Source organism: Hipposideros armiger, unplaced genomic scaffold (assembly GCF_001890085.2).
Source record: "Hipposideros armiger isolate ML-2016 unplaced genomic scaffold, ASM189008v1 scaffold_605, whole genome shotgun sequence".
NCBI classification, from domain to species: Eukaryota; Metazoa; Chordata; class Mammalia; order Chiroptera; family Hipposideridae; genus Hipposideros; species Hipposideros armiger.
Genome location: NW_017731955.1, coordinates 747933 through 772395, shown reverse-complemented (window position 1 = coordinate 772395; position 24463 = coordinate 747933). Strand labels below are relative to the sequence as shown.

Below are 24463 nucleotides of genomic sequence, written 5' to 3'. Positions count from 1 at the left end.
CCCTGCATGCCCAGGAGGGCTCAACACTCCTGGCTGCTAATTGTCCTGCCCCATCCCTCCCATGCTGGTGCTGAACTACAAATCTCAGACCCAAAGAGGTTTGTTGCATGACCCGGGCCTGAACTGCTACAGCCACTATCCTCTGAGCATCCACTTCACAGCTAATAGCTTGCGTAGTCCTCCCAGCAGCCCAATGGCATAGGGGTGATTAATCCCCATATGAAGATGAGGAAACAGACTTGCCCAGAGCAGTCAGCCATTCAGTGGTCGGGCTGGGACTGGCCATCTGCGGTCTCTCCTCTGAGCATCAGAGGCTCTGCCACATGGTTGTCACGGTGGATAAACGACAGCTACCTGGTCACTGGGTTTCTTGTTCACAAATTCCTTCCCCTACCACGTGGATTTTTGCTCCTGTGCTCATCCCTTCTCTCCCCTGCATTGATTTCTCCTCTCTCCTGTTAGGCTTGCAGTATTCCTGTCTAGAAACGCTTTCCTTGACTCAAAATCCCCCCACCAACCAGGCCCCATTTCTCAGCTTCCCTTTATAGCTAAGCTCCTCTTGTGTGTCCTCACTGTCCCCTTCCTTGCTTCCCATTTTCTTCCCAACCCAATTGTATCGCAAGTTCATCCTCACTGCTGCTCCGATACTGCTTTTATTAAAGTCATTACGCGAGTTCCATCTGCCAAACCCAACTGTCCATCATTTTAGTCCTGTCTTTGATGGACCTCTGTCTATGCCCCAGATAATCCCATCGAGCTCCGTGGTCTGGAACACCATGTTTGCACTCCACTTATACCATCCATTTATATCATGGACACTTGTAGAGGTCAGAATTGGGGCCAGGATTTGTAAGGACTCAGTGAGTCTGAGCTAGCTAGCTACATGCTGATTACTCCTAAATGTATATCTCTAGCCTTGATCTCTAGACTAGTATCTCCAACTGTTTACTCAGCAACTCTTCTTGGGTGTCTGTCAGGAATCTTAGAACTCTTCCTGTCAAGTACCCCGCTTGCACCTCCCAACCTGTTCTTCCCCAGGGCTTCCTCTCAGTCAGTGGCTCAAGCCAGAAGCCCAGGAGCCATCCTCGATTCCTCTCTTTTCCTCTCCACCTCCAGATCCAGGCCATCAGAAAGTCCTATTGTGCCACTTCACTCTAAATTCTGAATCCTGCCTCTTGCCACCTGCCCCATTGCCACCACCCTCATCCAAGCCACCTGTGTGAGTTGTGGTAGCTTCCCAATGGGTGTTGTCGGTGCAGGTTCCCCCGCCCCCCAGTTTCCCCTCCTACAGAAGCCAGGGGATCCTTTCCGGCCCAGATCCTATTGCTCCCCTGCTCTGCCCTGCCATACTGTCTTCCTTGCATACTTAGAAGAGAGTGCAATGCCTTCTCCAGGACTCCAAGCCTTCTTGTGATCAGCCCTTGCTGACCTCCTTCCCAACCTAAGTTCCTTGCAATTATTATCCCCCCCTACCACGCATGGAATGCCCTTCCCTGGATCATTCCGTGGCTGGTTCCCTCCCTTTATTAAGGCCTTAGATCAAATAGCACATTCCTAGAGAGGCACACGCTCAGAAAGTAACACCCGTGTCACTCTATAGCCCTTCACTCTGCTTTACTTTTTCTTATGATTCTTGTCACTACTTGACCTTTGGGTTATCTATTGCTGCATAACAAACTGTCCCAGACTCAGCGGCTTAACAGTCCTTTTATTATGACCACGTCAAGGATTTGGATGAAGAGCAGCTGGGCCATTCTGCTCCCCTTAGCATCCTGTGAGATCACTCGGGGTATTCAGCTGGCAGCTGGGCTGGTGTGGAGAATTCAGGAAGGCGCCCCTCTAGAAGGCAGGTACAGTGGAAGACTGGGCTCCTTGGGGGCACTCACCCTCTCCGTGTAGTCTCAGGGGCTCGCCGCGTGGTGTCTGCAGAAGCATAGTTCCCCTTCTCACATGGTGGCTCAGGACTCCAAGAGTGAGTAGCCCAAGAGACCAGAAGTGGGAACTGCCAGTGTTCTTGAGTCCTGGGTCAGAAAACTAGCACAGCCTGTAATCAAAGTTGTCACAGAACCCACTATGATTCAAGGAGTAGGGACACAGACTTCACCTCTTGATGGAAGGACTGTCAAAGACTTTGTGGTCACCTTCAGTTTGTGGCATTGACATTCTAGCCTGTATTCACCTGTTTAGTTTCATGTGTCCTGAGTCATTCGCCAGAATGCAGGCTCTGTGAGCACTGACATCTTTTCTCTTATTCACTGCTTTGTCTCCAGCACCTAAAATGGTACCTGGCATATAGGAGGGAACAGAACAATTGATGAATGAATGAATGAATGAATGAATGAATGAATATGTGTAGAACAAGCCAGCCACTTCTCTTGTGTAGGTTTTGATTTCTTATTTGAAAAAATGGAGGTGATCATTTTTCTCTTGCCTTCTTTTTGTGGAAACCTTGAGTGTTCTAGAGCAGGAAGAACTTTAGAGAGCCTCCAACTCAGCCCCTGAAGACCTTTCTCTTCTGCACCCCCCCCCTCACTCCACCCCACCCCACCAACACCACCACTACCATTGGCAGCCACACTCCACCTGGTTTCCTCCACCTGGACAGGTGTGCTGAGAAGACCCTTGGGGTGTGGTCTTTGGGAAGATCTGAGTCAACAGAAGTAAAATCGGGTCCCAGCTCTGCTCACAAGCTGCTGTGTGACCTTAGGTCATCCCTTTCCCATTCTGGACCTCAGATTTTCTATCTGTAAAGTGAGGGGCTTGGCCTTAGATCACGTGCTAACCACCTAACGCCCTGGAGATGAGGGGTGCTAGGAGGGAGAGAGGACTTGTGTGACATGAAGCCTCGAGATGTTTTCTCTAAGAATCAGGAATGCTGGGTTGGGGGACCAGGGAGTGAATGGACATTAGTTTCTATCTGTATGCCACTAACTTACAAATGAAGACGTATATGTGTCTCTGGTCACACAGCTGGTTCAGGATCTCTGTCTACCAGAAACCTCTGAGGGGCAGGGTGGCACGGAGGAGGGCGGGACAAAGCAGGCCTCCTCATTAACAGCCTCTGAGAGGGTGGTTCCCTTTCTTCCTGACTTCCCACACTGCCAGTGGCCTTGTTCTTTCTCAGGATGCAGACCTGGGGAGTGCTGGAGTCAACCAGGAGCTCAGTGCTGATCCAAAGGGATCAAGGTGAAGATACCCAGAGAACTCCCTCCACCCCTCAGGAAGGGGCAGCACACTTTGCTCCTGCTTGCCCTAATCTCTGGGGCTCAAACTTTGTCAGAGCCAACACTTCCTTCATCAATCACTTGGCCTGCTGCTCTTTCTCTTCTTTAGCATCTTCTTGTCAGACACCAAAAAGCATTCAGGAAATCAAACCCTAAGCCTCTGCTGACCGTGGCTCAGGAGGGGAAGGTTGTGGTATGATTTCCAGGGAAGTGGGAGGGTATGCAGTTCAACCAGTCTCTTCTCCACTCCTGAGCACCTACCGGGCTGGGTGCTGGGGAATCGGAGACGAGGGAGAGCTGGTTCCACTGAGCACTGCAGTATGGTAGAGTCAGGGCCTATGTGGAGGGACGGAGGTGGGGGAGTGGGGCGTGAGGTCTATGCTACAACCAGCTATTTGCATCCTGGAGTCGGTGCAGTGGGATTCTGGGAAAGGACTTTTGCCTCAGGGAAACTGAAGGATAGGACGAGACAAGGAAAAAGTAGCAGAAAGAGTAGCTAGCAGAGGGGACAGCAGATGCAAAAGCCCAAAGGCAAAAGAGGAGTGCCCGAGAAGATGCCCGGAAAAGAAAGTACCATCCACTCGGAGTCTGAAAGCGAGGCTGGCGGGAGGACATTCCAGCCAGCAGGATAAAAGTGGGCAAGGGCGCACATGTGTGAAATGCCAGTGGTGTGGGTGTGTGTGTGTGTGTGTGTGTGTGTGTGTGTGTGTGTGTGTGGCAGAGGGGGCAAAGGCGTGGGGTGGGGGAAGGAGCAGAAAGGGCAGGCTGTTGAGCGTTGGCAAGCCAGTGGTGAAGGCGGCCTGGCAGGAAGCGGCAGAGGTGAATGTGGAAAGGAAGTGTGGAGGGCCTGGGTGTCTTGCTTGAGAAGTTTGGACGCACGCAACTGGAAGTTGGTTGCAAAATTTTAAGCAGCAGGGAGCTGCCTGGAGATAAGGTTTCAATGGGCCGTCTTGCTGGAGAAGCGCTGGACAGGGGGAGACTGAGGTGAGGACTCCGTGGGAGTTGTCCAGACTGGGTCAGCCCCAGCTGCTCAGTGTCCAGAGTGCCCCCACCAGAGCGTCACTGCAGCAGCACAACCCTGTCCAGCCAACATGTATGAGCACCCCTCCATGGCAGGCCCTGGGTTGGGTGTTGGGCCCCAAGAAGCGCTATCTAGTGATTTGAGTGCAGCTTTCTGGACACAAGGCAGAGGGTACTGGGTGCTGTCGTGTGATACCTCCTGTGGGATTTGAGAGGGCAGGAGGGAGACCAAACTTCCATGTCCATTCAACAAGCATTGGTTCAGTGCCTGCTGTGTGCCAGGCTCTGGGAATAAAATGGTGAGCAACCCAGAAGTGGTCCTGGCTCTGGAGGTGACAGTTCAGGGGTACTGGTAAATACCCAGACAAGGACAGTACTCTTCAGAAAAAGGTGTGATGAGGGGATAGCATAGAGTCGGGCTCAGAAATAACTGGGGACTAGGATAAGGCAAGGGAGGCACCTAGGACTCAAAATGTAAGGAGATTCATTCTCTCAAGGTTGTGCAAGTGCAGGGGCAGCACCTGAGAGCCAGCACCTCCATAAACTTTGTGCCTCAGGGGCCTCCCTTGCCTCACCCTAGTCCTGGCCCTATAGGAAAAATTTATGTCTAAACTAACATATAGGCTGAGACATAAAGATGGAATAGGAATTAGATGAAGAGGGGAGTTTGTGGGAAGAGGGTTCCTAACAAAGGCAACAGCATGTGCAAAGGCCCTGAGACAAGAGTTGCCTGTGCTCAGGGACCTGCGAGTCATCTGGTCTAGCCAAGGAGGGTCAAAATGTGAGGCTGAGAGGTAGACAGAGCCTTGTAGGTTATGTTAAAGCAGTTAGAGTTTTGCTGGGGGGATATTTCCCCGGGGGGGATTACTATGGTCTTCTTGGAGCGGATGATGTTTGGGTTGGGCCCTGAAGGGTGAGTAGAATCCAGGCACATAGAAGTAGGGAAAGTGAGAGTTCCAGAGCTCAGAGTGAGGGCCTGAGGGACCACTCAGTCACACACGCTTCAAACTGACTGAACATGTGCTGTGCACTGGGCACTTTACTAACATAGGGACACCTGTTTGCAGATTGGCTTTTGGCTAGAGGATTTGATTGGGAACTTTTTGGAAAGGAAAGGATAGACGATGTAAGCCTTAAGAACCTTGCTAATCTCCTGCCTATCCTTTCCCCTTTTCTCAGGTCAGCAACTGTGTCTGCACTATCGGAGGTAGAAACTCAGTCTTTTCATAGACTCTTGGGCCCAGTCGTTGTGGATTGTGGAATTTAGAGACAGTAGGGTATAGGAAGGCAAAACTTATGAACACCAGGTATAAGGCATACTCTGGGCAGGGCACCTGATGTGTCATCTCATTGCAATCCTCACCATAATCACCAAAGGTAGCTGTTATTATACCCGCTTTACAGATGACAAAACTAAAGCTCAGAGAAATTAGCTAGCTTCTCTCAAAGTCACAGAGCATATTATAGCAGAGGCAGGACTGGAACCCAGGTTGCTCTGCTTTTAGGCCTATAATCCTTCCTCTGCACCACACTGCTCCCAGGGCTCACATCTACTGCTTATTAATGCTGTGACCTCCTGCAAGTGACTTATTCCCACTGAGCCTCCGTTTTTTTACTGGCAATGTGAAGGGGTTGGACTTGATCGACTAGAACGATGCTTCTCCAACTTTCCTGTGCCCCTGCATCACCATGGGATCATGTTCAAATGCAGATTCTGATTCAGAAGGTCTGAGGTGGGCCCAAGAGTCAGCTTTTCTGACAAGCTCCCAGCTGCTGCCGGCGCTTCTGGTCCATGGGCCACCCTCTGAGTAGCAAGGGCTGGACGATCTCCAAGGCCCCACCTAGCCACAAAGACTGACACTTGCTGGGGAGAGGAGCAGAGACACTGTTCAAGCCAAGGTCATCCTTGTAATTCCTTTCCGTTCCATTCAGCTTCTGTGCAGAAGCCAGGGCAAGGAGAATGTCTCCCTAGTCTAGAAGAAGAACCAGAGTCTCACAGAGGTCCCAGGGCTTGCCCACTCCTGGCAATGCCTGGTCAGTGCTCTTCCCTATACTCCTCAACTCTCTTTGGGGAGGGGGGACTTTCTCCCTTTAGCAGCCTCCTCTTGGTACCCTGGGCCAGCATGTTCAATAGGCACTTCCCATCATGGATGGCCCTGCGTTTCTCCTAGTGGGGAGGCCCCTCCTGACAAAGGAGCAGCATCCTTTGTGGCTACTGGGACATTGGCCTGCTCTTCCCTTGCAGCCTGCTTGGCCTAGAAGGGCATGGCTCTCTGGAGGGAGGGGCTCAGGAGGAGGGAAGCCTGTCTTCATGCCCACAGACGCTCTGCCGTGCTTGGCACTGCCATGCTCACACCCCCCTGGGATGGCTTTGGGCTTGTTAGCTTGGAAGGGAGAAGGTGCTGGAAGAGTAGATGTTTGCAGATGGATTTACAGATCTCATATTTACCCGTATTGTCAGGGAAACGGGACTACAGGACTGAGTCACCCAGAGCTGAAAGGCTGCACCTGGCACCTCTGGTGGTCTGAGCCCACCCAGTCCTCGGGGCCACCGTTCACAAGAGCTAAAAGTGGAGCCAGGCCTCCACTCAGGGTCAGCTCAGCCTTTGCCCTCACCGTAGCACTTGCTGGCCCTCCTAGCTCCTTGCCTTGCTCAACCTCAGCCCTTCCGGGCCTCCAAAGCCCTTTGAAGGGACTTCACCCTCACCTCCATCGCTCCGTTGTGTGAACTCAGCCTGCGTCATACAATCCCCACCGGTGTGCCTTGTGTGTACCTGTGCTGCATGGACTTGTTTGTGGGTGGATCTTGGTTTCCATCCATGACTTGAACCTAGGAACTAAGATTTGTACTGTATCTATGTCTCTCAGCTGCATCCACAGTCAGCACTTAGAAAAGGCTGTGAGGATGGGCTCCCTGAAGCATGGGGACTGGAGGAGGGGTGGATGGCTGAGAGGTTTGTACCGGCCTGCGATGCTGCATTCCCTGGGGAAGTCACCTTGGCCTCCTGTCTCAGTAAAAATGTTTGAAAGCTACATCTACAGTCCTGTCCTCCCTAATCCCTCTGCACACATAGCCGTTGGGTGGTCATTGGCTGCGCCTCTCAACTGGAAAAGGACCTGCCATCCAGCTCTTGGCATAGCTGGTAACCTCGTGGCATGATCTGAGGCAGCCTGCTTGGTATTCAGGGGAGGGTTATAGAAGCATTTTTCTTGTCTAATAACTTGATTCAAGATTAGACGAAATAATGATTGCCAACAGCTTAGCATGTGCTAAGTAGTAAATGGCATGGACTAAATGCTCAAATAAATATTAACTCCATCTCTTGCACCCCAGAAAAGACCTTACTCCACAGAACAAACTGTATGACTCTGAGATTTTCTGTGTCCTCTGAGATCAGATCTAAATAAACTAGGCCACAAGGCTCCAGCATCCTTTGCACTATGTGCAATGGAGATAGTAACGGTAATTACTTCTCTGGGCTGTGCTCAGTGAGGATTAAATGACAGAATTTTAACAATAGAAGTTGGTACGTTATTAGCTCTCTGTAAATGTTAGTTGCTCCTGCTACTTACAGTACAGATATTTTTCCCATTCACTTGGAGATTAGTTCTTAAATTTAATGAAGTGAAATAGTAACCAGAATTAGTCTCAATATAAAATATAAAAATTCTTCTTTCAAACCCCTGTCCCTTCTCATTCTTTTTCCAATTTAATTCCGTGGTACTTTTTTAATTCTTCTTCATTTAAAAAGGGAGAAAGGCTCTGTGAAGTGCTAATATGTCTTTAAAGTCTACGGTATTTTCAAGAGCATCCTCATGAAATGTGTAAAGAGACCAAAGAATGGGACAGGGATGTCTGAGGGAAAGTGACAAGAAGGAACTGGAGGTAGGACTAATAAAAACTGGAATCCTGAGAGGTTTGTGTCCCATCTTAGAACGTAAAGAAGCTGAAATGTCTGGATGAGGTTTAAAAAAAGCTGGATCAGTTGGCCGGCAATATTAGGGGAATGATTCAGTTACTTTCTGGGCTGAGTGACCTCTCAGGAATCAAAGTCAGTTTAGGGTCACACCCTGACACTTGACTCTGGCCTCAAATGGAGCCCGAGCCCTGCCTGGTCACAGACAGAGCCTTGCGCTTTTCACACCTGCAGGTTCTTAGTCACTGAAGGATCATGACTCACAAAGGGTAGGATGGCTCCCTGCGCCCTGCCCACCACCCCTGCAGTGGAACACTGGTCCTCCGCCACGGCCCAGAAGAACCTTCCTTCATCAAAAGAAGCAGCTGTGCAAGCAGCACCGTGGGAGGAGGTTTTGAGCTGATGCGTTCTGTACTCCCTTTCTTCTGTTCCTCTTTCTGGCTAAGTGCAGGCCAAATGACTGCTTTGAAAATGCCACACCCTTTGTCCAGCAGCCCGTCTCAGGCTCCAATAGCACCCACCCCAGCTAAGGGTCAAATAGGAGAGGTGGAGATTAGACGGAGGATGGAAGGGCGAGCGGAATCTGTCCCGGCGGACAAGACCATCTTTTCTCATTAGATGCTACCCGGTCACTGCCCCTGCTTGCTCTTAGAGAAACTGGCTTGGCTGGAGGTTCTTCGTGGATCGTGGCCCAGGGCAGGAGTCCACGTACTGAGCGGCGGGTGTCAGCTGGGGTGAGGCACCTCTCAGCTCACAAAGCACTGCTGTGTATTCTTCTGCTTTGATCCTGTGTCACAGTCACTGGGGAGCAAGTAAGCAGGGAGGAGGTTACTAGGACCCCTTTCACATATGGGAACCTAGACAGGGCTCTGGCGCAGGGGAGGCCACCCATTGGGATTAAGCCCTGGCCCCAGACTGGGCCCCAACCCTAGTTACCCACTCAGTCCTGCTTGTGGCCTCTGGTGGAGTCCTACCCAAGGCCCCTTGATTCGGTCACTGTCCTTACAGATAGCAAGTGCCTGCTCTGAACCTGGCACTAGGCTAGGCACACGCCAGCTACATCCTGGGCCCAGAGCCCCAGCCCACACTGCTGCTTATCCCGGGAACCAGAAGAGAGAGTGTATATGCTAATCATACCACTGGTGAAATGGAGACCTGGAGGGCTATAGCAGCAGAGACAGCAGAGAGCGTGTGGCTTTACAGATGGACAGGCCCTAGCCTAAACCCCAGCTCTGCCGCCTATTAACTATGTGGCCATGGGCAGCTTACCTAGCCTCTCTGAACAGGTTTACTTACTGTCACTTGGGCATCACAAGACTTGTTTTTCTAGTTGAGGTATGAATTTGAGATATTGCTTATACAGAATCTATTAGGTACTCAGTAAATATCAGCTCCTTTAATTTTCTTTACAGTCATTTATTGAGCAACTACTACATAAATGGATGTGAGGTCCTTTACTAGATGCTGGGGATACAGAGGTGACAGGTAGTGTCCCTGTCATTGAGTCAGAATTTCTAGCATACTTCTTTGCACACAGTAGGCATTTTGCACACAAAAGGTCATGAGGCCAGAGAGGGTTTCAGAGACAGTTGACTTGGTTGATCCCCACACTCTCAAGTTCTTGAAGCATCTTTGCAGCATACAAAAACCCAATCAGCTTTAGAATGGAGCAGAGATACTGCTGCATGAGTTGGCAGGGGAGATGGAGCCCCCAGCACTGAGACATCAGCCTGGGACGCCTGGAGGGAGACAGTGACTCTGTGACGAAGACTGTGTGTGTCAGACTGAGAGTCGGGGGAGGGGTCCAGGAAGGGCTTAGGGAGCTTCTGCTCAGCTCTCCAGCCCCACTGCAGGCTTGTTTTCCTACACTGCCTCCTCTGGCGCCAGAGGGAACATGCGTTTTTGCATCTTCAGAGATCATCATCTCCAGCCCAGAAATGCCTCCACTTTTGGAAATTTACAGTTCAGCCCGACCTAAACCATCGGACCACCCTGAACTGTCTTACCTGGGAGACCTAAAGACAGGGAGAGATACCACCAAGAGAGAGGTTTCACAAGCTCCAAGCACAGAGAAAATGCTGAGGTCCAGCTCGACATGCACTGAGTGAGCATGTGGCTGGCCAAGTGTGGTGCTGTGTGCTGAGGATGCAAACCTCAAAGGCGTTGCTAGTTCCTGTCATAAAATGAGTAGTCCGTAGTCAGGGCAGCTTGTGGGGTGCAGGGAGCACTGTACTTGGAATCCGAGATGGTAGATTATGGCTCTGCATGTACCACTGACTCTGGGTGGGCTTGGGACAGTCCCTTCCTCTTGCTGGGCCGTAATAAAATAAAAGAGATAGACCAGAGGACAGAGAGGTTTCCCAGGTCCCCACAGCATCATTCGTTTGTTCATTCATTCATTCTGAAGCACCTATTACACACAGCCCTATGCTCAGTACTGCAGAACACAGGGTCCCTATCCTCCAGGGAGTTATAGCCCAGGGCAGGGGCAGGCACTGCCAGGGAAGTCTGCACAGGGCAGTGTGGCTAAATTCTATTTCTGTCTGAGCTTTCCCTACAAGAGTCTTTTCTACTTCCAGAAACAGGACTCAGAAGACCAAGGTTTACCTGCTTCAGAGCCACCTCAAAGAAGGCTTTTCAGCTTCTAAAGAGGCAGCAGTAGCCCCAGAATAGGGCAGGTGGGCAGCTCCCAGGGAAATCACCCCCACTTCCTCAGGGGTCACCTTGAAAAGGCAGCACTCTTTTTGGATGAAAATGCTCTGACTCAGAGTCACGTGGCCCAGGTCATGCAACATTTTGAAGACAGAAGAGGCTAGTGTCTTAAACCTACAGTACCCTTGACCTCTGATTTTCTGGGGATTAAGCCTGGGGACAGGAAGTCCAGAGACCTCGGGTTGGCATGCTGTGTGACCTTGGGCACACTGCTTCCCCTTTCTGAATCTTACTGACTTTACTGCACAGAAAGAAAATAACACCTGCCTCCTAGAGACACTGGGCTCGTACTGTGTGCCTGGTACTGGGCATGCATTCTCTTCCCTTGTCCTCAGGAAAACCCTATGAGACAGGGACCATGGCCATTCCCATTTTACGATGAAAACGCCCAAGTCTCATCCCCAATGAGACAGTAGCAGATTGATGCCTCATGGGGATTTGAGTTCTCTGTGAAAGGCTGTTCAGGAAGCTGAGGCCTATCTGTTTGTTCCTAGATCCCTTTCCACTCCTTCGTCTCCCTTTACCCAAGGAAGCATTCTTCCTCCAGGCACTGCTTATGCTCGTTACCACACCCAGGAGCCTCCTCAGCACACCTTCACCTATTTAAATTCCCCTATCCTTCCTGGCCCAGCACCAGCGCCCCCTCCTCCAGGAAGCCCTCCTTGGTATCCCCCTTTCTGAGCCCCTGCAATCCTTGAGAGTCAGCTGCACACAGCAACACATGCTATGTACTTAGTATGCCATGTTGGAAGGGATGATTACATGAGCTGCGTAATTGGAGGAGTGACCCAGCTTGGGCAGAGCAGCTGACTAGATGTGTAAGTTCTATTCCCTTGGGTGGTGTCCTCTCTAGAACTCTTGCTTTGTCTGTCCCACTAGAAGGCCCTTAGGAACTGTCTAGTCCAGTCCAGGCCTCTCATTTTACAGATGAGGAGGCTGAGGCTCATACAGAGGCACTGGTTTCCCTGTGCTTACCTGGCAAGTAAGGACAGAGCCGACCAGCAATGGAGCTGCTCTCCCCAGCTTTCCCGGGAGGGGTTTAAGGAAGCTCCCCTCTGCCTGTTGCTGCCTCCTGGGATAGGCCTGCAGCCTCAGGAGCCTTTGCTGTTGGGCTCACCGCAGATTCCTGGAGCTCCCTATGGCAGAGAGATTCTTCAGCCTCCTGGATAGCTCACTGGCGGGAGGGCCAAGTGGACGCTGTTCATTCACTCACCCAGCCAGCCAGCCACTCATTCCTTCATTCACCCTTTCATTCTCTCATTCTTCTATTTATTTATTTACTTCATTTTTCACTTTTTCATTTAATCATTTATTCACGTACTTAACTCACTGGTCTAATATTCAATCGCCTATTGAGCTATTCATTTAATAAGTAAGCAAACACAGAGCACCAGTGAGGTGCTCATTGGAGAGATTAACAATCAAACAGTAGGTTCTGAGGAGACACCCCAGTGGAGGTGGCATCCAAGTGGGCCTCCAAGGATGAGCAGGAGTTCTCCAGCGAGAGAGGAGGCGGGAATGCCCGTTAGCTCCCGATGAGGTTCCCTAGGGCCGCTTAAACTTGAACTGCTCAAACCCCTCTGCCCCCGCCAGCCTGGGCAAAAAGAACTGGAGCTCCTGGCTCTGCCCACTGCCCGCCCTGACTGTAGCTGTGGTCACTGGCTTTCCCCGGGCTGTGTGGGGGTGCAGGAAGCAGGAGTCTGGTTGGGCGTGAAGAGCTTGATCTTCGCTTTTTCCAGCCCCATCTTGGCTTACGGCCAGTCTTCCAGATGATTATCTGGGGTGCATGCTTCCACGTGGCCTCCTCAACCACGGCTTGTCTGCCTCAGAGGCAAGGGAGAAAGGGAGAGAGGGGGGGAGGATTAGGAAACAAAAATGTCTTTATCCAGTAGGATAGCTGTGAAGGCCCCTGTTTTGGAATGAGACAGATCTGGATTCAAATTCTGCTCTGCCACTTACTAGATAGGTGACCTTGGAAGTGTCCCTCTAGTCCTGTTTGCTTCTCTGTAAAATGGAATAACATCTAGCTTGCAGGAGTGATTGCATTATTTATATCCCCATTTGAGGACACTATAGGTTCTCAAAATATGATGACTGATGTTTTACTACGCATTCACTTGCTACACACTTGTCAAGCTCTTCCTATGGGTTAGACAGCTTGAAAGGTGCTGGGCATCCAGATAAATCAAGTATTCACAGTCCAACCCCAGAGCCAGGTGAGCCTGTGCTTTCTATGCAGTGTGATGGAGCCGGGGTCTGAGGTCCACTTGGAGCACCCTGGGAAGCCACAGAAAGCTCTGTGGCTTGAAAGCTGAGTAAATAGCTTTGTTTTGTTTTATTTTTTTTCCTGAGTCTAAGCAGCACCTCTGTCTATTAAGACTTCATTCTGACTCTTAGTTCTGCCAGCTGCAAAATGGAAATAATAGTAACTTGGTGAGAACAAGGCAGGGCAGTGCGTGTTCACAGGCTTTGTAATGGGAAAGAGCTCCTCTTTACAAAACAAACCCAACCCAACCCAGGCATCCCGCCTCTAAAGCTCTTCCCCATAGCACACAGCATGTATGTCACAGATCCTAACAGGAATTCAGGAGGATTCGCCTGGGAAAAGACCAGGAGGGAGGCAGTAGCACTGGTTTCTAACCCATTAGAGCTTGAGAAGAATGTTCCATGAGTGATGGAGGGAGCAGCTTCTCTCATCACATTGTTCTGCTACACCCCGCCCTCCCCGAGACATGAGAGAGTGGATTTTCATTGTGGCAAGAAAGATAAGCTAGAATATCAGAGGACCATCCTGGACATAACACATCTAGAATCTCAGAGTCACCATCTAGTGGTGTCTGGAATTCCTGCCCTATCTAGACTACCTGCCCTACAGAGTCTAGCCTCAGTGCCCCTGCTTCCTGGAAGCCCTCCCTGACCTCTCCCAGCCCCTTCTCAGAGCTCCTCAAATGCTCGAGCCTGGCTGTCTAGGCTATCTTGCCTGGGTCATGCACTATTTTAGGACCTCCCCTCATCCCCCTGCTGCCTTCACTCCTTTCCAGGGAATAGGCTGTGCTTAGGGAACATTGTCACAGGTCTTTTCTTGTATGGCTCCGAGTGCTCATCACAGGATCAGGTCCAAGGTCTGTGGAACTGTCTTCTCATCTCCGTGGCCCACAGTCTTCTGGAGCAGTCTTTGGGGCTGGACATACATCTACTGTATGCTGGACTCAGGCTGTGATGCCTAAACTTGTGGCTTCTGGATGCAACCCCTGACTGTGCTCTATAGGAGCTGTGAGGTGATCTGGTCAAATGACTTAGCCTCTTAGAACCTGTTTCATCATCTGTAAAATGGGGAAATCGATACTTCATAAACACAAACATTAAACTGCATGAATTGCTTCTGCCAGCACCTGAGGAATCATAGGGGCTTTCAGGGTGTGACTTATTGTCACAGTTGGGTTTGGGGCAGGGGAGAGAAGGAAAAAGGGAAGTGGATTTGACTAGGGGAAGAGAAGAGGACAGATGGGAGGGCATTTAAGGAGCCCCTCAACCTGCCGTTTCCTCCTTCAGCCCCAAGTCCTGCCGTTTCCCCAACACGCTCTTCTCCAGCCATTTGGAGTGGCTGGAAATTCATATGGAATTTCTTGCCATTTGCACAAAATTTTCTTCGACTTCTATCCCTGCAGCCGTTGTTCCTCACCCTGTGTGAGATGTCATTTTCTCATTTTCCACATGTACTTTGACCTTCAAGACTCTATAAAGTGCCCTCTCCTCCTGAAAGCCCTCCTTGACTGCCCCTGCCCCTAGTAGTTAGCCTCTCTATCCTGCATGCCTCTCCCAGCCCCCTCTGCTGCTGCCCTCTGTCACAGCACTCATCACATGACTGGTCTGTTTGCTTCATTGTCCCCCCAGCAGACAGTGAGCCCCTAGAGGCTGGGAGCGTGTTTGATTCATTCTTGTGACTCTGGCACTCAGTGATATGTTCCAATATTAAGTGAGTGAATGAATGAATAAATAAATGGCACAGGGAACCTTCTTTAAGGGCCTGTCCTCAGCAATGTTGTCTCCACCACAACCCCGAGTCTGCCACCCCTCCGCCCCTCTGAGAATGAGCAGGAACCCCAGGCCAGCGTCTGTGCTGCACTGGAGATCCCTTCCCCACTCTCATTTCCTTGAGGGCTGTCTGTGGCCTCCTTAGCAACCTAAATCCTTGCAGACCTCCAGAAACAGCTTTCCCCTTCCACCCTACAACCCCCGCCCCCCCCAAAACAAACACAGCCGCTGCCTGAGAGCCACAGGGGCTTGCAATGAAAAACAGGTGTCTCCCAGAGACCTGTCAGCCATGGCTGTGAGGCAGCTGGGGGTCACCACCTCAGGGGCAAGGGAGAGGTGGGGGCACAGCGGGCTCACCCTGAGTGTTCAGCTCCTAGGGTCCAGCGCCAGGTCCAGCAGCTGCCTCGTGCCCTGTCATAGGAGACTGTGACTGACAGGACATTCCCCCCCGCCCAACTTCCCCAGCCACAGGAGCCACGGGTGCTCTGGTTCTGGCTGACGCTCACTGGGGCCAGCCCTCAAAGGATGGCTGGGCGTGGACAAAGGCCTCGCCCTTGTTTCTGCCCCAACTGTCTCAGACTTCAACTTCACTCTGGAGAGTGAAAGAGCCTGGACGTTCTAATCACCTGTCTTTCTTTCCTGCTTAGCCCCTCGAGAGTTGAGTGAGCTCAGGCACCTTGTTTGTCCTTTTGGAGTCTTACTTTATGCATCTGTAAAATGGGTCCACAAAGATTCTCTCACTGGGTCATGGGATGCGACTGGGTGAGGCAACTTGTATGTGCAGCTTGTATAAATGATCCAGCCCAGACCTGGGGTATAACCCACGTTTATTAAATGTGAGCCCCTATGTCTCTGGCTCTAGAACCCATCACTGAGAGACTGTGTGTAACCTTGGGCAAATACCAATTTGAGTAGATATATTCGATTGTTAGGGATCTTTAAGAAGGGTTTGTAGCCTCTGCTCACTCCCTCACCTCCTGAGACCCAGTTCTAGGGCGCTCCTTCTAGCCTTTCATCAGGTCGCCTGTTTTTTCCTCCTCCCAACTTTTGTGTGTGAAGTTCTTCTGCCTGGAATGCCTTTCCTTAATTGCCTCACTCCTTTCCATCGCAGACATGCTTACTGAGCACCTACTATGTTCCAGACACTGTTCTCAGTACTTGAAAGACACGGGTGAGGTTGGGTGAGGAAGCCTTGTCTGTCCCTCCCACTCTCTGTTCCTTGCTACATCTGCCGTGTGAAATTCACCTCACTGTACTGGAGTGGGCTCTTTTCACATCTGTCGCCCCATGACTGAGTTCCAGGAGGGCAGGGACTATGTCTAGTCAGGTCTGTACCCACAGCACCGGGCACAAAGGGTCACATCTGTCTGATTTATCTTGGAGCCCCAGCAGCCAGCCTGTTGGCTGAATAAGGGAAGCAAACTGGGCTCCTTGGTGGCCACACAGGAAGGCTAACTCCACCGCCATGGCCCCGCCAAAGCCAGTTTCAGACTCTGCTGACGGGCCTCCTCAGTAGTACTCTTTCTCTCCACGGGGGCTGGGCCCAGACACCCTGGAAGGTTTGGCGATGGAGGAGAGAGGCCCAGTGGGTGCCTGAGTCGTCTTCTGTGTTTGTATTGGAAGCTGGCTTCTTGCATACCAGCACTCACCCCTGATTTCAATTACCAATTGCACACTGCTGCTAAAACTGCCCGTGGGCAAACGAGCTGGCTCCGGGCCCCTTCCTTCATTAATTCCAACAGTCCATCACAGAGCGCCCCGCTCTGTCACCATCCCGAGGAGGCCTGCTCTCCCCCTCGCAGGCTCAACAGAATCTACCCGGGTCACCATGATGGGAACCTGAGAGAAAGAGCTGAGGGAGGGAATTCCCTAAGAAAAACATTAGTGTGTGTGAGAGGTTTCAGGTCACATCCCGCCCTCTTCCTGACGTCCTGGTGTCTGCCTCACGCTCGCATTCTTGGAGCTGGTTCTGGCCTTTGGAGGACTGGGCCAAGGAGTCATTTTGCCAAGGTGATTGAGAAGGAAGGTGTTTGTGGTCTTTGGCCTGGCCTTCAGGGACATGGGCAGGGGTCCGAGCTCGCAGCCTCACCTGCCAGGTGCTGGACGTTTTTTCAAAGGTGAATATTCTCCCCCATTTCCAGTTATCCAGGCCCTGCCATAAGGTGTGTCTGGAAACACTGAGAAGTCTACAGAGAATCTAGAAGCCCAAAACAGGAGTTCAGCACTTTACCCAAAGCAGGTGGCACATTGGGCTGTGGGTGTGACATAGGATATGGAGATAGGCGGGGGAAGGGGGAACTCTCCACTTTGAGAGTCTCAGTTGCTGAACTTGAGCAAATTGAATGACCAAGCCTCAGTTTTCTCACCTATAAAATGGCAGCAGCAATACCCTCATTCGAGTTGATGTGAAAATTAAAAGAGAGAATATTTGCCTGTGTGGGCACATAGTAAATTCTTTCTCCTCCTGTCCTTCAGTCGATTTATTTACTTATTTATTGCCCTTCTGTTATTCTCAATCAGAAAAGATATGTCTGCTCTTCTCCTGAAGCCAGGTGATAAGACATTGTGATGGGTAGGAAAGGAAGGGAGAAGGGAAGTGGGGATTCCACACTGTGCCAGATGCTTTGATAAGGTAGCCACCCCCCATGTTCCCATCCAGGGTCTGTGCTGGGGCCTGAAGGGACAAAAAAGCAGCCACCTCAAGTCAGGTGGGGAAAGGTTGGACACCTGATCTAAGGATGAAGGGCAGAAAGACACTAAATAAGCCACCAGCTGTATCTGCTAGAACCAAAGGGTTCCCATTGAGTGTCTCTCTACCATTACAGGTGGTATCATTTAGGTTACTCCCAGGTGTCCCTGTTCCAGTGGGATTACCACTGGAAGCTGCACTGGCTTACTCCAGCCAAACCCTGTGTCCAGCCCACAGGGCAGGTGGATACTTTTATCCGACTGTGCCCTCCCCCGTGCTCATGGGCGTTGAGGAAAGAATGGGTCTGTGTCTAGAGGAGGTGGTGGGAGTGAGGCAGGTGGGCTACGAGGACCTAAAAGAACCAGGGGTCAGTGTGGAGAAGAGGCACTTGGGGAGAAGACTGTTGCTTTCCCCAAATATCCGGGAAAAGACCAGCTCAGAGAGGACCAAGCTGGGCCTGGTGGGGAAACAGAATTGGTCGAGTGGGAGAACGTTCTCACAGTCCAGATGCCCAGCCGTTCTGGAAATGAGTCAGCAACCTGCTGCAGAGGGTGTGTCAGTGGGACTGGGAACGCTGCGTGGTCAGCCTGGGCTCTTCCCAGCTTCAAGGCCACAGACCACTTCCTAGACCCCGAGACCTTCTCCCCTGCCCCATGGGGAGAGTAATGGCCAGGGAGTGTGACATGGCAGGCCTGGGAGGAGGGAGTTCACCTGTCATATAGAGCCGAGTACACAAGGGGCCACCTTGGAGGGCCCCCTTCTTCCGCCAGCCTGAGGTGACCAGATGAGGCCCAGTGTCCATCTTCTCAGGCTTAGGCTGCCCTGTCAGCCCTCTCAGCACATGTAAATACCCTCCCAATGAGTTGGAACTCAACTGCTCCAGGAAATCTTGTTACAAATTGCTTTTCCACCAGAACACATACTGGATTTTCCATGCCACCTCCAGCACATTTTCGGGAAATCCCAGGTGGTGGTGACGGGGGCTGAGACCCTCCAGAAAGGCCAAGGCCCCGCAAACCAAAAGACGGCTGGGTTTTATTTAATCATAAGTGCATATATGTCTCAACCTTTGAATACTGGAAAAGGAAAAAAAAAATCCCAGCAACCAAAAAAACACACACATCGCTTTGCTTTGGAGGATAATTACTCTGAATTCAGTTAAACCAACTTGCTCTAGCTAACTAGATTAGTTTACATCTTGTGGTAGAAAAAGAAATACAAATTACTTAGATTGCAATAAACCATGTTTTTCTAACTAAATAGATTAGTTTATATCTTGTGGCAAGAAACAAGGGGAACGGCTCAGAAATTCCTGTTGCTCACTCCTGCCCACTCACTCATCCAGGAAAGTGTATTTTCTGTGTGGCCTCTAGCCCCTGACCCCGTGCCTCCCTCCGCCCCCTCCTCCAAGAACATGTAAAGAATTGAGACTGGGAAAAAGAAAAACAAAACCACCTCCAGCCCGACAGCTTTGATGAGGAGGCCAGAGTGCTCTGGGTTGCACAATCCACACAGATTCTATCCACTTCCACAAACATTTGCCTGCTGACTGCCTGCCTACCATGTGCAGGGCACGGGACTGGGCACTGAGTGGACAGGCCAACTCCATGGGCGAGAGGCCCACGTGGTAACACAGGACACCATGCTTGTTTTAATGCTCTACTGTCACCACTGTGAAATTCTTTATGATTTATAAACAAGGGGCTCTACGCTGTCATTTTGTACTGGGCCCTGCAAGTTATGTAGCCGGTCCTGGAGAACAGACAAGGGGTAGCAGAAGCCAGAGGTTACCCTTTGGGAGTGTATGGCCTTGGAGGGGCCACATGGTTCTCACAAAACTCCTGAATGCTTCTTGGGGCAGAGACCATGTTGGACCCATGTCCAGGGCCTTGCCCACGTGTGGCTGGTACACTGTCCAAATGATCCCAGAAGCTTCAATGACTTGGGATTCTTTGGCCTTTAAAGAATCTTCTGTCCCCTAAAAATAAGACACTTGCTCCCCAATATCTGTGTCTTTCTATCCTAAGATGGCCCTGGGAAGAAAATGGTAAAAGGCCCCAGAAGTTTCTGAGGAGATTCATCTTGGTGAGTGTCCCTCCCAGGACTGTCCAGAGAGGGTTTCCAGGGGGGTCACTCCACTGGAGTAAATTCATTTTAACCATCAGAATGCCGCCCACGTATTATGCCCCACTAAGGTGTCCTTTAACAGGCATTGTCTCATTGAGCTGTCGCAATGACCTTACAAGGCTGTTAGAAGGAATATGGATTCATCCTAAGGGTACAGCCGATTTATGTTGAGGTAACCATATCTTATCTCCTGTAGAAGTCCTAGTTGGGTGGCTGCTCAACTGCAGGGAGCTGTGAAGGGCCTGGCCTCCTTTTATTTCTCTGCCAGCATGAGGCACTGCCTTCGATCCAAGGTGGCTCACCACTCCTGCCCTTGGCATTCCAGACCCTTCTGGGCAAGAAAAAGGGCAGGGTATGGAATTAGACCCATCAATGCTGTCACATCCCATCAGCTGCAACTTGGAACCTTGGCCACACCTCACTTGCAAGGGAGACTGGGAAAGGAGGTCTTTTCTGGGTAGCTGGGCGACCAGCTAAAAATCAGGAGTTTTGTTACTACTAAAGAAAATGAGAGAATGGATATTGGAGTGAAAGAGCTGTCTATGCCAGGTGAAAGGTATTTTTATCTCCGTTTTATGGATGAGGACACAGGCTCAGAGACTGAAATGGCTTGGCCCGGGTCATGCAGCAGGCGGGTCTGGGCCTTTTCTAGGTACCACACTATTTACTGCTGCAGGGGCTTGGGCTTGAGGAAGAAGCATCTGGACTCCAGGAGGGGAAGACGGAGGGTACACCCACCCACGTGCAGGTCCACTGCGAGGCGCTGTCACTGGGGTTACTAACTCATGCTTGTACTCGCTGAGTGACGGGATGCTCTCTACTCATGGCCATCCTAGAATATTGCTGGTTAATTACTACTATTTTGGTTCAGTAAATAATGACCAGACAGTCCTGGACAGACAGACAGCTGAGAAAGGGGGTCCCTGATCCAGCCCGGGGAGTCAGAAAAGGCCGTCTGAGGAGGTCCCCGTTCCATGAAGTCAGTCTTAGAGGATGAATTAGAGTTATTTCCTAGCCCCTGAACCTCTCTAACCTCAGTTTCCTCATCTGTAAAATGGGGCTAGTAAGAGTACCCATTTCACATACTTAAAGTGAGTACTATAAAATGGATCCATATGTATTTAATAAATGTCAATTATTATCATTAAGAGCAGACCCAGCGGAAGGAATGGCAGGAACAAAGGTAAAGTGTGAGTGATGCACGATTCACTCAGGAGGCGAGACTGGGAGACGAGGCACATGTAGCCCCTCTGTGCTGGCCTCGATTTGTGCCTCCCAGCTCTGTAAAGAGCAGGGTCTGCTCCTCCTGTCCGGAAGCTGCAGTCAGACAGAGCCATCCAAGGGCTGGCGGGGGGTTGGCCTCCTTGTGGAGCCAGCACAGAAAAGGGCAGCGAGGGGCAGGTGTTCCGGAACCCTGGGACAGCCCTCCCTGAAGCTGCCCCAGTGAGTGAAGGGAGGATCGCGGTGACGGTGCAGGACCTGTTGCTGCTGACTGGGAAATCGGTGGATTTTGTGCGGCTCAGCTGGGCTCTCAGCCAGTATGGGTTGGATGGGATGGAGAGGAAAGGGACAGGGGAGGTGGTGAGAGACTGGAAGTGGGAGAGAGGGAGAGGCCAGGAGCCCGAGAGAAGGATAGACTGAGCGCACTTGTTAGCTTATCTACAGCACAGCAGCAGCCCTGGCAGCAGGGCTGTGAGCCCCACTGACGCATGAGGAAGCTGCGGCTCAGAGACTTTGTGACTTGTCATAGATCACCCAACTAGTGATCCGATTCTAAAGTTTTCTCTTTCTCCTATTAAAATCATACTAGCATGTATTATTATAGAGTATGTAATCTTTATAAAAGGCATAAACAAAAAAATATAAAATTCCACCACCTGGTGAGATCACACTCTGAACATTTGATGTAGATCCATCCAGACAGTTCCCCATGCAAATCTATGTCTCTATTTGCGTGTATGTAGATGAATGCATATTTATTTAAAAATGGGATCATCGCTATACCTACCATCCTTTATTCAATTCACCACAGATCATGAACATCTTTCCACTGCGGTAAAAACGTGTCCATGGCATTATTTCTAGTGGCCACAGAGCATATTTAGATGATTCTCAAGTTTCTGTAATCACATAGGCAAGAACAGTCATCAAGGTGACTGTCAAATGAGAAAGGAAAAGAAATCCAGAAAATTTGGAATGGGAGAGGAGGCAAAACCTCTAATCAGTCTCTCTTTCCTTATCCTGCACATGCCCAGTCGCCTTTCACCCCAACTTGACTGAGCAGGGTGGGCTGTAAGACATGATGTCTACAGTGAATCTTGCAATCACTTAACTTTGTTGCTGGGAGGACCCTTAAAGCTTTCTTTCCATCAGCTACTACACAAAACGGAAATAACTCAAATGAAATATCATGAGGGTTTTCCTACTAACTTGCTTTCTGGAAGGACTCCCCGCTGTGCTTTTCTCGTGGCCTCCAGGCACCTGGGACCCTCCTCCTTTTGGTAGGTACACATGGATGCACCCGGGCACCAGCTTCTCCTCCCTGATATGGCATAGTAGAAAAAGCATCAGGCTCGGAAGTCAGAAAAACCAGGTTCAAATCCCAGTTTCCCACCATATTTATGGGGCAACCTCAAGCCCTGATGCATGTCTGAGCATTAGTTTCCTCATCTATTTAAGTGGAAAGGATACAGGGAATGTGAAGGGTAATTGGTAGGTATATGGCACCATATAGAATGGTGCTCAACAAATAATTTTTGAACTTATATTAGTTTCTATTCTCAGATCATTTTCTTTAAGAAAGATGGGCCTACCTGTTTTTGGTTAAATATCCCCTTTATTCAACAGTGGCCGAGGAGAGCTTAGCAGTCAGAATCCAGTGACCATAGACTCCCTTGTAAAACGCTATGTTAGTGGCCCAGCCGACTAATAAACAAATCCCTCATCATGAAAGAAAGTGTTTCCAGTAAGCACGGAAGTGTATTTGCCAAGGCGGCCTAGACCCTGCAGCCCCAGCCCTGGAGGTATGGCATCCCTGCTTGAATGGCCACATTTTTGTGCCTGGAACATGTGTGTTATTGGAGCCGGACTCCCCCCACCTTCCCCTCAGACCAGTGCAGCCAGCGCTCACATGGGCTGCCTGTCACGTGCAGGCAGGAGACTTCCAAGCCTATTCCAGGGACAGGCATTGTGTGTTCCTAGGGCGCATCGTACCTGTTGCCGGAGGGGGACTGACAACACAAGGGATTGGCACTGGAAGGTTCCCCCACTAAGCTTCCGGCTACCCTCAAGAGCCGGGCCAAGGGGCCTGCAGTGTTTTGTTTTGTTTCTGCATTATTAAGCTGTCTTTTGCTTTTAAGGTTCCCAGGCCATCATAGTCAAGATTCTGGGCCCCTGTTCTTTGAACTACAGAGGCAGCTGTGAAGAAATCCCGCTTTCCCTGTGGTGTAGTTGACAGCCGGTTGACAGCTCCCAGCCAGGCTGCTACCAAGTGGAGTTGTAGCCTAGCAGGTCCCGACTTGGGGTCCACGGAGAGGTTTGATGGAGCCTTGCTGCGCTCAAACCTTATCAGGGGAGAATAGTGCTGAGAGCAGAGGAAGGGCACGCTCAAGACGGCAGTCCGAATTCCTGGGTCCTCAGAAAGGCATTGATTAGTTCACTATGTCAGGGAGCAGGAAGCTTGATGCTACAATGGATGGCCTGGGCCGAATTCAGCTGTGCCATGTGCTCGCTGTTGACCTTTAGCAAGTTCCTTTACCTATCTGAGCCTAAATTCCTCCTTCATCTGTAAATGGGGACAATAATAGTAACCACCTCATAGGCTTGTTTTCAAGATGAAATCAGTTATGAGTTTCTTCGAGGAGTCATGCAACCCCTGAGCCCAGTGCCTGTGATATGTGGCAAGCACCACACAGATGTAGCTGGTACGGTTTCTCTTTCACGGGGCCGTAGTGCTGCAGGCAGGGAATTGGAGTAGGGAGCACTCTGAGCTGGGGGTCAGGAAACCTGGTTTCCGATCCCAGCTCGGCCACAGGCCTGTGGTTTGACCTCCGGGAAGTCTGTGCTCTCTCTGAGCCATCCTTGATGCATTTCTGGGCACAGAAAATTGGGAAGCAGCAGTAGTGCTGTGAAAGCCTCTAAGCCCAGGAATAATGCAGAGTGCCTGGGTCTAAGAGTGACAGGTGTAGGGGACTTGTAAGATTCCAGGCAGGATTTCACAGCCAGTAAATAGGTCTCCCCAGCGCCAAAGCCTTTCCTTGCACCCCTCTTTCCCTCTGAAACTGGTTCAGTGTTGGAGATGTGAGGTGAGTCCTGCCAGATATGTATGTCAGTATGCTCTCACACACACATTCCAGAGAAACCAGAGGGTATGTAAGGCGAGGTGGGGTGAGAAGAAGGAGCGATAAAGAGGGGGGGGGAGGAAGAGGGAAAGGGAGAGATAGACATGCAGAGAGAGAAAGATTAAAAGACGAGGGTTTATATAGAGCAACAGAGTGGGGGACGTGTGGGGCCAGCCCTAAAAGATGGGAAAGGGTGGACTCCCATCTGAAATAGAAGTACAGCCATGGGCGGCTGGAGGAACCAGGTAAATGCAGGGTACCAGTTCATTGGTGCCTGGAATGGGGAGGAAACACTGACTCCCCAGAGAACTCTAACCAGAAACTAGCCCAAAGAGGGAGGCTGAGTCAGGGGACTCTTCTGACATCTTCCTGTTCAGACACCTAGCTAGCATCCCTTTC

General features: G+C 50.7%; 1 protein-coding gene and 1 long non-coding RNA gene across 5 annotated transcripts in view; one reads left to right on the top strand and one right to left on the bottom strand.

Annotated features, from left to right (window-relative positions):
* TRABD2B (TraB domain containing 2B) overlaps positions 1-24463 on the top strand; it is a 215959-nt gene that overhangs the window by 52109 nt on the left and 139387 nt on the right. The window lies entirely within an intron of this gene.
* On the bottom strand, positions 1703-12075 carry LOC109371968 (uncharacterized). Its single transcript, XR_002121971.1, has 3 exons — positions 11849-12075; positions 8426-8962; positions 1703-2285 (listed from the first exon to the last, which is right to left on the bottom strand). It is a non-coding gene; the product is annotated as an uncharacterized LOC109371968 (long non-coding RNA).